Here is a 17,039-nt window from a genome sequence, read left to right on the forward strand (position 1 = left end):
TGGAGAAGGGGAAACGAAAGAAAACACCACAAGAGCAAGGCGGGAACTTTGAAACGACAAGGCTGCAGCTAGCAGCTGCTGGCAGATTTGTTTTTGAAACCGGTTGGTGGCGCCCTTGAGCTTGATACAGTTCTGACCACTCATGCCCCCCCTCCCCCCATGGATGCCGGTGTCGGGACCCAGGGGAGGCCACCCCAAACATGTATGTGCCTCCGTGGCACACGGATAGGTTAGAAATGAGAGTGACCGAAGAAGCCGAGGGGCCAGCAGACGCAAGAGGGACCGGACCCTCAGACTCTTCTTTCTGTCTCCCTGAAAGCGGGAAATCAATTACTTCCGTGGAGGGTGCCCTCCCTGCATCTGGACTTAGGAAATCACCCTGCTCTCCCACTGAGAGCCTTCAGGCCCCGGAAGCCTAGAGAAAACCAACCAACCTCGTGACTTCTTTCAGGGGCTTCCCCCCCAAAACCCAAACTCCGTCTCGATTCTTCACAGACGGGTCACCCAAAACCAAAGTCTCTCAGCCCGGTCCATTTCGCACAAAGGGCTGATTTCTTGTCCTAAAACGGAGAAAAGCTGCCTGCTTCGGGGACACATGAGTGCTTGAATGAAAGACAGGAGGTGGTTCCCTGTCGCTCCTGCTCAACGATCCGTCTGGGGTCCATTTTTGGATCAGTCCAGCCCAGAGGACTCAAGATGTGTAGAGGGAGGGGACAACGTGCCCCTCCCCGAAACAAGACTATGTCTGCAACCAAGTTCCTCCCACTGGCCGTCCAGCTCCATTTTGGATGACTGAATCCTGGTTCACCTCATTTGGCTGTTTTGTTTTGTTTCGTTGTGTTTGTTCTTGTTTTTGTTTTTTGATTAATAGACTTTATTTCCTAGAGCAGTTTCAGGCTCACAGCAGAATTGAGCAGAAAATACAGAGAGTTCTCACACAGCCCTCCCCACCCACACATATATCCTCCCCTCCCCTCAACATCCCTCATCAGTGTGGCCTATTTGGTCAAACTGGTGGTCCGACATGGACACGCTATTATCAATCAAAGTCCATAGTTTACATGACGGTTCACTCTTGATGTCGTACGTTCTATGGGTTTTGACAAATGCATAATGACATGTAGCCACCACTATGGTATCCGACGGAATAATTTCATCGCCTTAAAAAAATCCCACACGCTGTATCTGTTCATTCCTCCTTCCCTCCCTCTCCCCAAACCCCTGGATACCACGATCTTTTTATTGTTTCTAGAGCTTTGCCTTTTCCAGGATGTCCTTTGGTTGGAATTGTCCAGTTGGTAACATTTTCAGACCGGTTTCTTCGATTTAGTAAGATGTCTTCTAAGTTTCTTCCATGTCTTTCATGGCTTGATAGCTAATTTCCTTGTCTTTCTTTCTTTTTTATTCATTTATTTATTTTTTAATTTTTTACTGCACACATATTTTTTAATTTACATATACGTACTGTTCATTGTTTCCAGGAAGGTTTAGCGCTTTAGCTTTTTAAACTTACCTAGTTATCAAAGGAATAAAGCCAACCGCAAAATAAGAATGAATTCAAAAAGATACACACACCCTGCTATTAACAGCAACATCATTTATAATGGCCAAGATACGGAAGCATCCTAAGTGCACATCAATATTTGAATAGATAAAGAAGAGGGGACACACACACACACACACACACACACACACACACACACACACACACACATATACACACACGGAATGGAATACAATTCACCCGTAAGAAAGGAGGATATTTTGCCATTTGTGGCCTTTCCTTTCCTTTTTTTTTTTTTTTTTTCCCCTCCTCCACTTTAAAAACCAGAATTTTATAACTGGGATAAACACTTCCATTGCGTCAAAAACAGTAAAATGCCTAGAAATAAACGTAATCGAGGAGGTTACCTATACTCCAGAATCTGAAATGACACAAAGAAATGGAAAGCTGTCTTGTGCTCTTGCATTGGAAGAATCAATATTATCAAAATGGCCACACTACCCAAAGTAATCCACAGGTTCCATGCAACCCCTGTCAAAATACTCACGACATTCCTCACAGAACTAGAACAAACAATTTCAAAATTTATAAGGAACAACGGAAGACCCTAAACAGGCAAAGCCATCTTTTGTAGGTCTCCTCTCTCTCTCTCTCTCTCCCTCTCTCTCTCTCTCTTTCTCTCTCTCTCCCCCCTCCCTCCCTCCCTCCCTTTCTCTGTCATCTTTTTGTTCTCTTTTCTTAGGGTTTGATGACTTGAGACGATCCTTTAACATTCCTTGTAAAGCCGGCTTGATGGTGCTGAAATCTTGTAGCTTTCGTTTATCTGTGAAGCTTTTGATTTCTCCCTCAAATCTGAACGAGAGCCTTGCTGAATAGAGTATTCTTGGCTGTCAGTTTTCCCCTTTCATCACTTTCAATATGTTGTGCCACCCACTTCTGGCCTGTAGAGTTTCTGCTGAAAAATCAGCTGATAACCTTACGGGAGTTCCCTTGTATGTTATTTGTTGCTTTTCTCTCGCTCATTTTAATATTTTCTCCTTACCCTTAATTTTGGTCAATTTGATGATGATGTGTCTCGGTGTGTTCCCGTATGGTACTCTCGGCACTTCCACCTCATTTGGTTATTTAAAGGATCTTCAGTCTGTTCAATTCATAGGAGAGAACTTCCACACGTATTTCTTCTCAGTTTTACGAAACAAAGAAGGACCCAGAAAACTGGCAAAACATAAATGCTCTTCTATTGGGTTGAGCAAAGACAGGCCCTGGCCGGGGAGGGGGGGGGGTGCTGGAGGGTCGGGGGGGGCGGTGTAGAGAAGGATATAGATCAGCGTTAGAGTGCCTGCTTAGCATGCATGATGTCCTGGGTTCAATCCCCAGAACCACCATTAAAATAAATAAATTACCTAATCAAACCCATGCCCCTCCCCCCCAAAATAGAAGGAGAAAAGAGTGAGAGACAGAGACAGAGACAGAGACAGAGACAGACCATCGGGAAAAGTAGCTGCACTAATACTTCCAAGAAACAGGACAACATAAAGATAATGGAAGAAATGCTGGATAGTGAACAGCCACGGGTGGTTGGCACACACCCATAGCTTCTGGGGTCACTAAAGAAAAAGAATATGAGAATCATACGGATCAGGAGATTGGGTCTGAATTTTGTGCCGTTTGACTTGTGCCAGTTACAAACGTCATGCACAAGGAAGATGACAGGCTACTTTATTGTCTGAAATGAGATACTTGAAAGTGAAAAGAGGTGCTATACAATCGTGCCTGGACTGGGATTTTTCTAAGGGAGCCCAAATCCTTTACAGTATATATCATGTTTTCAAAAATGAATATCATTCCTGGACAACACTTCAGCAATTTTTTTCTGTGTTATCAGTAAACATTTTTAAAAACATCAGTAATAAAGGAAGAGGGAGAGAGAAAGAGAGAGAGAGAGAACAGGAGTAACTATACGCGCGCGTGCGTGCATGCGTGTGTGTGTGTGCGTGTGTGTGTGTGTGTGTGTGTGTGTGTGTGTGTGTGTGTGTGTTGAGGTGGGGGCCTAAATGAGGATGAGGATTCTTTTCATCGAGGTCTGTTTGTACAGAATTCTCTCCTTCTCCGCTTTACACTGTGAAGGAAAAGCCCAGATGGGCTAACAAGCTAAGTCACAAATCTAAGTGTAACAAGTGTCGGATTCCTGATCTGAGGTCTGCTGGGCTAACTCGTAAATCTAAATTAATAAGTGTCGGTTTGCTGATTCCCTATTCATGCTTTGCTAGCCAGCTGGATTTTCAAAGAGACATATCTGGCCTTGAAATGTCGGTTTGCCGCCTCACTGCCTCTACTCTTGTGATAATGTTGTTGCTAAAGCTATCGCGTGCCTATTGGCCGAATACCCCAAGCTTGTACTTAACCCTATAAAACCTCACGTGCACGTCTTGGGGGTGCTCAGGGCTTAGGAGCAGAAGCCCCTCTGAGCCCGCCGGCGTAAGAAATCTGAGTACTCCAACCCTCCGAGTGGTGCTTGTTTCTTGGCTGGCCTGTCGTTTCCAAAACAGCACCATTGACACTAAGAACGTCACTCTCGTTCCGGCATAAAGAAGACATCTGGGGAGGGTGGGGTCGGGGGTGGGGTGTAGATCTATGTTATGTCCTGATTCCAGGAAGGAAAGGGGCCAGGGTCAGCGTGCCCTTCTTTCTGGAGTATCTGTCTGTTCGCTTTTGGTGTTCGGCTGGTTTGGTTATTTCGGCTTTCTGTTTGGTTCCTTTCACAGATCCAGTGGCTCAAAGCAGCATTCTGATTTTCTTTTCTCCTGGGGTTTGGTTTTTGATAGGTAGAGGGACAGGGCCCACGCAGGGGTGGGGGTGGGGGTGGGGGTGGGGGTCACTGCGGCAGAGAAAGGGAGGCGGCTATGGTGAAATCATCGAGCTGAGGGGATTTCTACGAGAGGGACTCTCCGAAGTGAATGGGGTCCAAGGAGATCATCAGGGTTTCTGTGTGCTCGGTTGGTTTTGTTCGTGCGTGTGTTTGTTTTTTCTGGACGAGGCCAAAGAACTCCTCGGGTGGAGGTGCGTGTCCGAAGGGTCTGACGGGATGGGAGGATGCGGGGCGAGTCAGTCCATGTGCCCAGAAAGAGAGAGAACCTGTCATAGCTGAGACTCAGGCCTTTTTTGGACCTAGGCCCAGAGAGCAGTTCGGCTCCGAGCATTCACGGAGAAGTTCGTCGCCACCTCAGTCGTGTCCCCCACCCCCGCCCTCCCCCGCGCCTCGGCCCCCAGTGAAGGAGGAATCATGAAGTGGCCGCACTTAGGCTAAGCCAATTTTTGGCTTTATGCTTACTGCTTGCTTTTAGAACGATCAGCAAACTCGACTGACCAGACACCGCTCCCAGCCCCAGGCCCACTGTTCAAAGCAGCTAAAGTTGTCGATTCTAACTGTTTGATTGGACCTTCCTCTGATCGTTCAAATTGACAATCATGTTTGACGTCTGAGTCTTTCCCCAGGAAGGGAGTCACGGGAGGATAAGCTCAGGAGAACGACCAGCCCCCTCCCACCCCCCCACCCCGAGTTCCTCCGTGGCGCTGGTGCCGCCGGGTGAGTCTGACCAGAGAAAGAAGGTCACGGGCTGATGACCTACTAGACCACCAGGAGGTCCCATGTTACCAGACACTCATCCAGATTTAGGAGGAAGTTTTATCAGAGACCCTTGTTGATCATGAGCACCTTTTATGCTCCCGCCTGTTGTGATTCCCTTTCATGCTCCAACCTGTTCGTCCACAGAAGCATGAAACCCCAACCCCAAGACGGGTTCACAGTTTGGAAGGCACTAGCCTGCTGTGAGTCCCCTTTGCCCAGCAAAGCAATCAAGCTGCCTCTTTTCTTCTAAACTCTAAGACCCTGTCTCTGGGTTATTTGGCTCGTCAGGGACGGGGTTGGGGAGGGCGATCTTTCGGCAACACCCGCACAAGTTTCCCTGAGTGGCAGGAACCAGCGTGGCCCTCAGGCCTCAGCCCCGCAGGCAGGCAGGCAGGCAGGCAGGCAGGCAGGCAGGCAGGCAGAGCTGGAGCGACCGTTGGTCCCGCCCCCGCCCGCGCACCCCCCCCCCGCCCCCCGCCGCTGCTTCCGCCGCCGCCGCCGCCGCCGCCGCCGCCGCCGCCGCCGCCGCCGCCGCCGCCGCCGCCGCCGCCACTGCCGCCGCCGCCCAGGCCTCCTCCACCGATCGGTCCCAAATCGGGTCCTAAATCGACTGGACTGTCTCCTGGAAGCGGGGGCGGGGACGTCAGGAGGATCCATTCGGCAGGGCCTCGTTCAATCGCTTCATTCAAATGCAGAAAGCTCTGTGCTCAGGTCAGAGCCTTTGACTTGGCCTCCGGCTCCTCTCTGTTGAACGGCTTTTGTTTTTTGGTTTCAATTTCCCCACCCTTAGGCCACCCCGTCCCAACTGCACGGAGGGAGGCGGGAGGGAGGGGGAGAATCTCGCCTGGTCTCAGGCCAAAGGAGTCCCCTCCTTTTCCTAACCTGGGTAAACCCCACTAAACCGTTTGAGAATCATGGAAGGGCATGGAAGCAGACCTCTGACTTGATAGATTCCTCTGGGATGGGAGACTTTAAAAAAAAAAAAATTCTTTTTCCCCTGCTTCCAGGGAGGCAGAAAGGAGGGACAGAGTGTTCCTCTTGCCTCGGGCAGTTCTTTCTTTGTTTCTTTCTTTTGTTAAATCATGCTTTTTTTTTTTTTTTCCTTCCTTTTTTTCCTTCCAGTTTTATTGAGACAGAGTTGACATACAGCAGTGTATACTTTGGGGGGCGGGCGGGGAGAGGAATTCGATTTTATGCATTTATTTTTGACCGGAGGTACTGGGGATTTAACCCAAGACCTTGTGCTTGCTTGCTAAGCACACACTCTACCACTGACCTATACCCTCCCCCTTGGCCACTTGTGAAGTCCCTTTCATTCAGCATAATCCATCGGGCACATTTTGGGGCAGCCTACTCTGGACCCCAACATTTCCCTATTCTGTAACTTCCCTGGAAGTTTTACACATTAAAAGCTGGGCTGTTGACTGTACGTGTGCGTGTGCGTCCGTGCGTGCGTGCGTGCGGTCTGGGGGCAGGAGGGAGGGAATGGTTTCCTAGGGGGCCTGCGTTCCATGGACCCAGTTTCTTAGTTCTGAGAACAGGTCTGTTCAAGGAAACAGTTGTAGTATCTCGTCTCAGGAGGCGGTGGTGTCGATGGGCTTCTGAAGCTAGGCCTAGGGAGCAAGCAGTCAGGTATCGCCTAAGAGGCACTTGTGTGGACAACCAAAGTACAGCACAAAGGTGAATCGTCGGAGCAGATGAGAAACCAGATTCAGGGCCGGGAGTAGGGGGTCAGTCTGGTAGGAGATTTCCACACATCGGGGTCATCGAAACGGCTCGAGCAGTTTGAAATGCCTCTGATGAGGTCCTGGGGTGTTCGGCTCAACTCTCTGAGCGGCTCCCCCGAAAACAGGCCCGAGGATGGTTTCCACAGGAGCTGTTGTGGCCATTTCTCTGACGTTTACCTCCCGTTGTCCAGCTTCAGTCTGCAGGGCTTCAGGAGACGGAGCGTTTTCGTACTCAATGATGCCAAGGCAAAAGGGTGAGAGAAAATGGGAAACATTCGTGGAGAGGGTCCTAGGCAGATAGTGGAGGCAACTAGAAGACCTTCAGTCTCCGGGCTGGCTTTCAGGTTGAGACAAAAACCCTAAGGAAAGCGCTTGCTGCCACAGGACATAGACTAACATGGGAACCATCCAGAGAAGATCAGCACGGCCCCTGAACGTGGACGACACACGCCCATGCGTGAAGCGTTCCATAGTTTTAGTGAAGTCAGTCACCCAGGGAAAGACAGATATCCTATGCCATCACTTCTAGGTGGGATCTGAAAGTAAGTCAAGACACCCATCCATACATAAATAACTCCATTTTAAAAAGACTCCAAGGAACCTATTTACAAAACAGAAACAGACTGGACTCGCAGACATGGAAAAGAAACCGATGGTTAACACAGGGGACAGGGTAGGGTGGAGGAACGGGGTAAGGCGGAGGGATAAATCAGGAGTTTGGGATTAGCAGATATAAACCACCCTATACAAACTAGGTACACAAGTAGGTCCTACTGTCTAGCACAGGGAACTATGTTCAATAGCTTGTAATAACCTATCCTGAAAAAGTATACGTGTGTGTGTGTGTGTGTGTGTGTGTGTGTGTGTGTGTGAATAAGTGAATCACTATGCCGTACGTCATAAATGAACACAACATTGTAAGTCAACTATACTTCCATTGACAGAGAGTTCCTACAATAAGCAGGCAGACAGACCGACAGACCGTCAGACAGACAGGCAGGCAGACAGACAGACAGACACACACACACACACACTGTCTGTCTGTCTGTCTGTCTGTCTGTCTCTCTCTCTCTCTCTCTCTCTCTCTCTTTCTCTGTCTGTCTGTCTATCTGTCTGTCTCTCTTCTAAGGGTGGAGAAGAGTTTGCTGAGCTATTTCGGGGGCCCTCTCATCCTAGTTCCTATCTCCAAGTTGGTTCAAAGTCCAAAAGGCCGTCAAGCACTTAGTCAGATAGGTCCCTCGAAGAATACCTCCCACATCACGATGACAGACTTCTTAGGCCAGCCGAGAAGGTCCTTCAGTTCTGTGCCCATCTTGGCTCTAAGTTGATGTCAGTCCTCCAGGATCCAAGAAAGCCACGTTGGAAAACAAGTGGTGATTTTGATGGGACAGAAGATCAGTCATTTGGGGGGCGAAGGGTGGGGTAGGGAGAGATACCAGCCTGTCTGTCTGTTTTCATCCAGTGTGGGAGCCTTCCCAAAGAGATAACTCGAGAAGAGAGAAACGGGGAGTTGACAAAGAACACGTGCGGTGGCGTGCCCTCCCCCCACCCCAGGAGAAGGCCAAGCCAGAAGTCCCTCCGGATGGCGGGCTCTGGACTCCGGCTTCCAGGGGAAGCGATATTTTTTCCTCCCCATTTCAGGCCCGGAAGAAGAGGGAGAGGCAGAGTGTCCTTCTCGGGCATCCGTTGTTTCTGAAGCACGCTTGTTGCCGAAAGATCGGCCCCCGTCCCCGATGAGCCCAAGAATCCAGAGACAAGGTCTTGGAGCTTAGAAGAAAAGAGGTCATTTTATCGCTCTGCCGGGCAAAGGGGATTCACAGCAGGCTAGCGTCTTCAAAACTGTGTACCCACCTTGGGGATGGAGTGGGTGGGGTGGTTCTAGAGCCATAGCTCAAACAATCAAGCATCGATCACCATCCACAGAATCGTTTTCTCATCAGAAGACTCAGCATGGTGTCACGATGCCTCCCAGGTGACCCATTCTATAGAGGCTGGCGGTTAGATCTCATTATCTCATAAGCACTCAAGGTGTGGCCTTCTTGGTCACTCAGGCTATTTTGTCAGGTCAGTAGTCCCGTGACCGACCTTCTCCTCGGAGAAGGACTCAGAGACCCAGCACGATGATGACTTGCAATGACTGAAATACAGTAGAAACAGTAAGATCGATAGCTTCCAGTTTCAACAACGGGCCTGGAACCGTGAGCAGCAACCGGTCAGTCAGAAGAGTCGACCGTTTTAAGGGCGAGCATAAGAAACCGAATGACACCCCCCCCAAGCAAATGAATGAATGAATGACCTAATGATCCTCCCCTCCTCTCCCCCCACCCCCCCGCCCAAAAACGAAGCAATCCGTTAGCCTAATTCCGGCCATTTTCTTCATCCTCCTTCACCCTGAAGCCCCAGTCAGCCACGTGCCACAGTGGTCTGTTTTCTGGTTTCCTCCACCACCCCAACCCCCACCAACGACCACCCCGCCAACATCCCCCCATGCCCAACCACCGCCCCAAGCGCGGGACTGGACGGGGGTGCTGGGGGCTGAGGGGGCGGCGATGGCGGCTTGAGGTGAGGGTGGGGAGTGTTCCGCCCAGATCGTATAGGAAGCTCAAACACAGCTGCAGTACGAGACGAGATGGTAGATTTCTGTGAGTCCTCCCTCCTCTTAAAATCCTTCCTAAGGAGGAGACAGACAGAAAGAGAAACATCACCCTCACTCCCAACGCCTCCTGTGCCCTCGTTGCACCCCAAAACAACAACAAGAAAAACAAAAACAAACACAACCACAAATAACTCGCTATCCCTGGGGAAGAAGGTTTCGATGGCATGGGGATATCATTCTAAACTTCATTCCCTCTTCATCACATTTCATGGAAACCGATTGCAATCTATGAGGCCCTGTGAAGGTAGGGGTTGGGGGGTTAGGGAGGAGGGAGGGAAGGGAAGGGGGGGGAGAGAGAGAGAGAGCGAGCAGAGGAGAGGAGGGATAAAAGGGGAGAGGACAGGAAAGGAGAGGAGGGGAAAGAGGGGAGGGAAGGGGAAGTGAGAGGAGGCGAGGGGAGAGGAGAGGAGTGGAGGGGAGGGGAGAAGAGAGGAGCGGAGGGGTGAGGGGGGAAGGGAGGGGAGAACAGGGAAGAGGAGAGGAGGGGAGAGGAGAGGAAAGAGAGACAAGGGAGACAGACAGAAAGGCACACGCGTGCGTGTGCGCGCGCGCGCACACACACACACATACACACACAGAATAGCGAAATGGAGAGAGAGACAGAGAGAGACAGACAGACAGACAGACAGACAGACAGACACGGATCTAGGTCAGGGAGACTACACATGGGTATTCTTCTGAGTGATTTTATGTGTTTTCTCAATCGCCACCTATGGAGATAAAAGTCGCTCCCATAAGATGAAGGGAGTCCTTCTGCCACCGCCCCCGGCCCCGCCCTCCAGCACCGCTTGTGTTTGTCAGGGATTCCAAGCCAAAGCACGTGGAGGAGTGGGAGAGCTTCCTGGCGGCCCAAGGGGGAGGAAAGTCCGGCAGCATGAGAGAGGTAGTTGGCACGGGGAAGCTGGAGGCAGGCTGACGAGAAGATGGGTGAAGGGGCAGGGAGGAGGGTTTCCCAAGTTGGAGAGCCAAGACGAGGGAGGGGAGCCGTCGGTGGTCGCGTTCTGACCCCGACCCCGACCCAGACTGGAGCGGATCCCTGAAAGGAGGCGGTTCGGGCTCTCCGGCCGAGAACGCCCCTCTCTTCCTCTTTGTGCAGAAACACCTTCCGCGGACCGAGAAAGTCCATCCCGAGACCCTCGTCGGAAGAGTCCTTTCCAGACCCATCACGATCCTCCTGGGCCAAGGGGTCCAGGGGATGGGGCGGGGCCTCCATTCGATCCGTCTTCCGTCCGTCCATCCATCCGCAAGATCTTGAATATCCATGTAGGATTCCGGATGGTAGCAGTTTTCCAGGATCCTCCAGATCCTTGTAAGACCTCTCCTGGCAGATTCGACCCCTAGGTCGTACCGCGCAGCACAGGGCACTAGATTCAGTCCCTCGGGACGAGGGTCCCTGAAAAAGACCAGGAAAAAGAAGAACACAATCACTATGGTGTGCACCAGCCAGAAACCAGCACAACCTCGTCACTCTAACAGACTTGCCAAAGGCGGGGTGGGGAGAGAAAGTCATAGGATGGCTACCATCCCTCCCACCCCCACCCCACACGCCAAGCCCCCCAGCCCATCGTCATCCCTGCTCCCCCTCCCCCTCCCCCTCCCCTCCATCGACGCCCGCCTCCCGCTTGTACCCCACTCCTCTGAACCCAGCACCACCCACCTCGGCCTGGACGTGCTCGGCTCGGCTCGGCTCGGCTCGGCTCGTCCCGGCCCGGCCCGGCCCGGCCGTCCGGCCGACTTCTTCGCAGTGTCTAAAATAGCGCCCGGCCGACAGGCAGGTGGCACACGGCACCCGGCAGGGGAGCGAGCGGGACGGTTCGGGATCTCTGGGCGGCGGGGACACGCGGCCGGACAACCAGGAGCACGGACGGCCTGGCGTGCGTTTCTCCGCTCGGGGGGCCTCGACCAGGGACTGTGGTACGGGGAACGGGGACACACACACACACACACACACACACACACACACACACACACACCCACCCCCACCCACACCCACCCCTTCACCCCCACCCCCACCCCCACCTCTGACAGCTTTCATTTGTTTTCGGCCGACCGTCCCTCGATGAGGTACAAGTGTCGGGGCTGGGGCTGGGGCTGGGGGGGTGGAGTTCCTCCCTCCACAACGACCCCACACGGGCTCTGTTCCAGTCACCCGAGTCCTCTTCCAAGTGAGACCACAGGCCTCCATCACCCGGCGTGAACACTCGGGGGAAAAAGTCACCATCCTCATCGCTCCGCTCCACCTCTACACGTGAAGAACAGTTCCCACCCCACGCCACTCAACCCCACCCCACGCCCCGATGCCACCCACCGCAGTGGAGAGAAACGAGACGAATCCACAGACGTCCATCCATCCGATGAAGAAACGGACGGCCCCATTCCAAGGAAGCATAGATATCTAGTCAGGAGATTCATCGAGTACTATGGAGGCGGTGGGAAAGGGGGGGGGGTGTTGCGGTGGGGAGGGCCTAGAGATCCAGCAGTACAGCCCGTGCTTAGCATGCAAAAAATAAAGGCCCAGGGTTCAATCCCCAGCACCTACTCTTCAAAAATAACCCGCGGAGAAGCAAGACGGCGGAGTAGAAGGACACTCGTAGCTCACCCTCTCCCACAAATACACCAAAACTCACATCGACGGACCCACTCGGCCAATCAGAGCACCTGCGGAACTCCGACAGAACACCGCCCTCTTCGAAAGACAAAGACGCCCAAAATCTGGTAGGAGAAAAGGAGAAAAGAAAGAGTCAAAAGCAAAACAGTGCGGGAGGGACCGGTCCCGCGGGGAGGGAGCGGCAGAGGAGGAATAGGGCTCGTTCGCCAAAACTGCCCCTCTCCAACGGAGAGGCCGACGGGACGGAGGGGGCGCCCCCGAGCCTCAGATCTACCCAGAGCACCCCTTGACCGACCGATCCAAGTGAAACGGGCACAGAGGGTCCCCGCGACACCCAGCCCGAGTCGCAGGCCGGCAGCCAGGGGCCGGGACAGGCCGCACGAGCCGGGCGGAGGACCGGGGCGGCGGCCGGGAGGGGATACAGAGCAGAACAACCCGCCCCCCCCGCCCCCCCCCCCCCCGTACATGACGGGAAAAGAAAGGCAAAGCAACACGGCCGGTGTGCCCTGGGGGGAGGGGCGCCGTAGCCTCCGTCTCCTCAGATCCGCGGCGCCATCACCGGCGCTTCTCGCGAGAAGAGAGGCGGGACGCAGCCACAGCCGCCATAGCCTCTGGCGTGCAGCATGCGGGCGGGGGCGGGGCCGAGACTCGAATCCGCACCCGGGGGCTCCGCAGCCTTCTAGGCAGGACTGAGATTCGTTTACAGCCCGAGGCAGATAGGATATTTCTGCCCCGGTACCTCAGAGAACTCGCGCCACCATGACTAAGAAGGAGCCGAGTTTGGGGACGCAGCTAGGGGCGGGGCGGTTCCACGGTCTTCCCCGAGCCCACCTACGGAGAGGAGCGCCGCCGACCCGAGTCGGAGCACACAGCCGCACAGAGCAGCGGAACGACCGGGGCCGGGAGAGGGCGGGCGGCCAGCCAGCCACCCTCCTTCCCGGGAGGAACGCAGCATCCGACCGCGGTGCCGGGAACACGTCCTTCCCCCCCCCCCCCCCCCGTTTTTTTCCTTTTCCTTTCTCTTTTTGAATCTCTCTTCTATCGGTTTTACCTTCTGTTACCTTTTTAACCTTGACTTTTGAACAGTCGTCTACGTTGACGGTTTTAATCCCTTTTAAATGTTTCATTGAAAATCTTTTTATTATTATTATTTTTAAACATCCACCCCCTTTCCTTTTTCTCTTCTCTTGGTTTAGATCTCCTGTTATTGATTATTTACAGGTTTTAGATATCGTTTCTCGATTTTTTTTTCTCCTTTTTATTAAGGTTATTAAAAGACGTCTCAACTCGATCGGTCTTCTGCTTCCACTTACTCTTCTATGATTGATTACACAGTGTCTTCAAACCTTTTCTTTCTCCCTCCTTTTCAAATCCTGTGTTTTATCTCTTGTTAAAATCTGTTCTATTTCCGATTACCTTTTAAAAATTTACTTTTGAAACAATTGTGTTTTATTTTCTGATCTTTTCTATTTTTTAAAGGCTTTTAGAAGACGTCTCAACTCGATCGCTCTTCTGCTTCCACTTGCTCTTCTATTATTGCTTGTACACTGTTTTCAAACCTTTTTTTCCTCCATTCTTTTAAAATCTGGCTCCCCCACCCCCCTCCCCCTCCCACCGTCTCTGTCTCTGTCTCTCTCTCTCTCTCCCCCTATCCCCCTCTCCGTCTCCCTCTATCTCCCTCTCCCTCCCCCTATCCCCCTCTCCGTCTCCCTCTATCTCCCTCTCCCTCTCCCCCTCTCTCTCTCTCTGTCTCTCTCTCTCTGTCTCTCTCTCTCTCTCTGTCTCTCTCTCTCTCTCTCTCTCTCTCTCTCTCTCTCTGTCTCTCTCTCTCTCTCTCTCTCTCCCCCTCTCCCCCCCTTTTAAAGTTTTATTCCTGTATAGGCTTTAGATAAATACCTAAACTCCTTATGGACCACAATAGATAACTGATACTCCTTAAGCCACAGTGCCAGAGAGATAGGAGCAGCATGAGGAAGCAGAGGAACCACTCCCAATGAAAAGAGCCAGAGAAATTCCCTGAAAGCACGATCCACAAAATAGACACGGATGGCCTGCTAGATCAAGATTTCAAAAAAGGAGAGATCCAAGTACCGAAGGAACGCCAAGTGATAGTGTTTAGATGTATACTGTACGTCAAAAACGAAATCGAAGCTCTAAAGAAGAGTCAAGGAGAACTGGTCAGCTCATTGGCTGACATGAGAAGTGGTCTAAAGGCTGTCCAAAGGAGGCTAGATCACGCCGAGGAGCGAATAAGTGGCCCAGAAGACAGGACAACAGAAGGAACCCAATCAGAACAGCTGAGAGAAAAACAAATAAAGAACAACGAAAACAATCTCAGGGACCTACGGGACCATCGAAAGCGTGCCCATCTACGCACAATAGGGGTTCCAGAAGGGGAAGGAAGAAGCAAGGGGGTCGAAAAGGTATTTGAAGAAAGCATGACTGAAAATTTCCCAGCTCTAAGGAAGGAATCCGATATCCAAGTCCAGGAGGCTCAGAGGGTGCCAAACAGGGAGAACTCAAACAGACCCACACCGAGACCTATCCTAATCCAGATGGTCAGAGTCAAGGAGAAAGCAATGATCCTAAATGCCTTTAGGCAAGAGAAAAACAAAGAGTGAGTTCCAAGGGAACCCCCATAAGGCTCTCAGCGGATTTCTCTCCACAAACACGTCAGGCCAGAAGGGAGTGGCAAGATCTATTGAAATTCCTGAATGAAACACAAAACAAAACAAAACAAAACAAAACAAAACAAAACAAAACAAAACAATGCAGCCTAGGATACTCTATCCAGCAAAGCTATCCTTTAGAATAGAAGGAGAGGTAAAGAACTTCACAGACAAGCAAAAACTAAAAGAGTTTTGCAACACTCAACCCATGCGAAAAGAAACATCCACAGGTCTACTCTAAATAGAGAAGCAGCAGGACGGTACAAACATGAGACACTCATCCCCGGAAAGGTGATCACTACCGTTCATTCCAAACAGAATAAACACAAAATTGTAAAAGAAGACATCTAAACCATCAGGAGTGACAGAGGGAAGCAAGAAAATAGAGAGACTTTTATTTTTCCCCCTTCTCCTTCCTTTCTTTCTCTTTGAAACGTTTTGTTCTCGGTAGGATGGGCTTGAGATTCTATTACTATCTGTTTCGTACAAACAGTTATAGTCCTAGGTGAACAGATTTCCAAAAAAAAAAAAAAACGAACGAACGAACGAACGAACGAACGAACGAACGAACAAAACAGAAACAGACCGACAGATTACAAACTTGAGGTTGTCAGGGGTAAGGGCGGTGGGACGGGACTGGGATCTCCACATGTAGAATAGATAAACACGATGGTACCGTGGAACACGGGGAAGAAAAGTTTAAAAAAAAAAAATCAAATAAGCCAAATGACGCCTACCCGCCCGAAGAAAGAAAAGTCCATAGACACGGACACGCATGCGTACAGACACCGCATACAGAGAGAGAGAGACTGTAGACAGACAGACAGACAGACAGACAGACAGACAAAGACAGACATACTTAAGCCAAGCATGTAAACTAAAAATCCCTACATGACGTGAAGCAACCCAGATCATCCAATAACCAAGGACGCCCGGTCAACTAGAGATCCTTGGGGCCACAGGAGGCCAGGTAAGCCGCATAGACACACAGAGTACAATCCCTCGGGCCGCGGGCAGCTGAGAGGGCCGCGACAGCTGGTCGACCGTGTTGTGGGGGGGGGGGGGGAGATCCACTCGGAGATCCCCTCGGGCCGCGACGAGACAGAGGGCCGCGACGGCTGGTCGACCTCATGGGGGGAGATCCACTCGGGCCGCCATCAGACAGAGGGCCGCGACGGCTGGTCGACCTCGTTGGGGGGGGAAATCCACTGGGGCCGCGACGGCTGGTCCACCTCGTGGGGGGGGGGATCCACTCGCAGATCCCCTCGGGCAGCGACGAGACAGAGGGCCGCGGCGGCTGGTCGACCTCGTGGGGGGGGATCCACTGGGAGATCCCCTCGGGCCGCCATCAGACAGAGGGCCGCGGCGGCTGGTCGACCTCGTTGGGGGGATCCACTCGGAGATCCCCTCGGGCAGCGACGAGACAGAGGGCCGCGACAGCTGGTCGACCGTGTTGTGGGGGGGGGGAGATCCACTCGGAGATCCACTCGGGCCGCGACGAGACAGAGGGCCGCGACGGCTGGTCGACCTCGTGGGGGGGGATCCACTGGGAGATCCACTCGGGCCGCCATCAGACAGAGGGCCGCGGCGGCTGGTCGACCTCGTTGGGGGGATCCACTCGGAGATCCCCTCGGGCCGCGACGAGACAGAGGGCCGCGGCGGCTGGTCGACCTCGTGGGGGGGATCCACTCGGAGATCCCCTCGGGCCGCGACGAGACAGAGGGCCGCGGCGGCTGGTCGACCTCGTGGGGGGGATCCACTCGGAGATCCCCTCGGGCCGCGACGAGACAGAGGGCCGCGGCGGCTGGTCGACCTCGTTGGGGGGGGATCCACTCGGAGATCCCCTCGGGCCGCGACGAGACAGAGGGCCGCGGCGGCTGGTCGACCTCGTTGGGGGGGGATCCACTCGGAGATCCCCTCGGGCCGCGACGAGACAGAGGGCCGCGGCGGCTGGTCGACCTCGTGGGGGGGATCCACTCGGAGATCCCCTCGGGCCGCGACGAGACAGAGGGCCGCGGCGGCTGGTCGACCTCGTGGGGGGGATCCACTCGGAGATCCCCTCGGGCCGCGACGAGACAGAGGGCCGCGGCGGCTGGTCGACCTCGTTGGGGGGGGATCCACTCGGAGATCCCCTCGGGCCGCGACGAGACAGAGGGCCGCGGCGGCTGGTCGACCTCGTTGGGGGGGGATCCACTCGGAGATCCCCTCGGGCCGCGACGAGACAGAGGGCCGCGGCGGCTGGTCGAC

The 17,039-nt window shown here is 53.0% G+C and overlaps 1 non-coding gene across 1 annotated transcript; it reads left to right on the plus strand.

Annotated features, from left to right (window-relative positions):
• Positions 1–7,229: 7,229 nt before the first annotated feature.
• Positions 7,230–7,336, plus strand: LOC140692336 (U6 spliceosomal RNA). Its single transcript, XR_012067907.1, has one exon. It is a non-coding gene; the product is annotated as a U6 spliceosomal RNA (small nuclear RNA).
• The last annotated feature ends 9,703 nt before the right edge of the window (positions 7,337–17,039 follow it).

The sequence above is a fragment of the Vicugna pacos genome, unplaced genomic scaffold (assembly GCF_048564905.1).
Source record: "Vicugna pacos unplaced genomic scaffold, VicPac4 scaffold_5, whole genome shotgun sequence".
In the NCBI taxonomy this organism is placed as follows: domain Eukaryota; kingdom Metazoa; phylum Chordata; class Mammalia; order Artiodactyla; family Camelidae; genus Vicugna; species Vicugna pacos.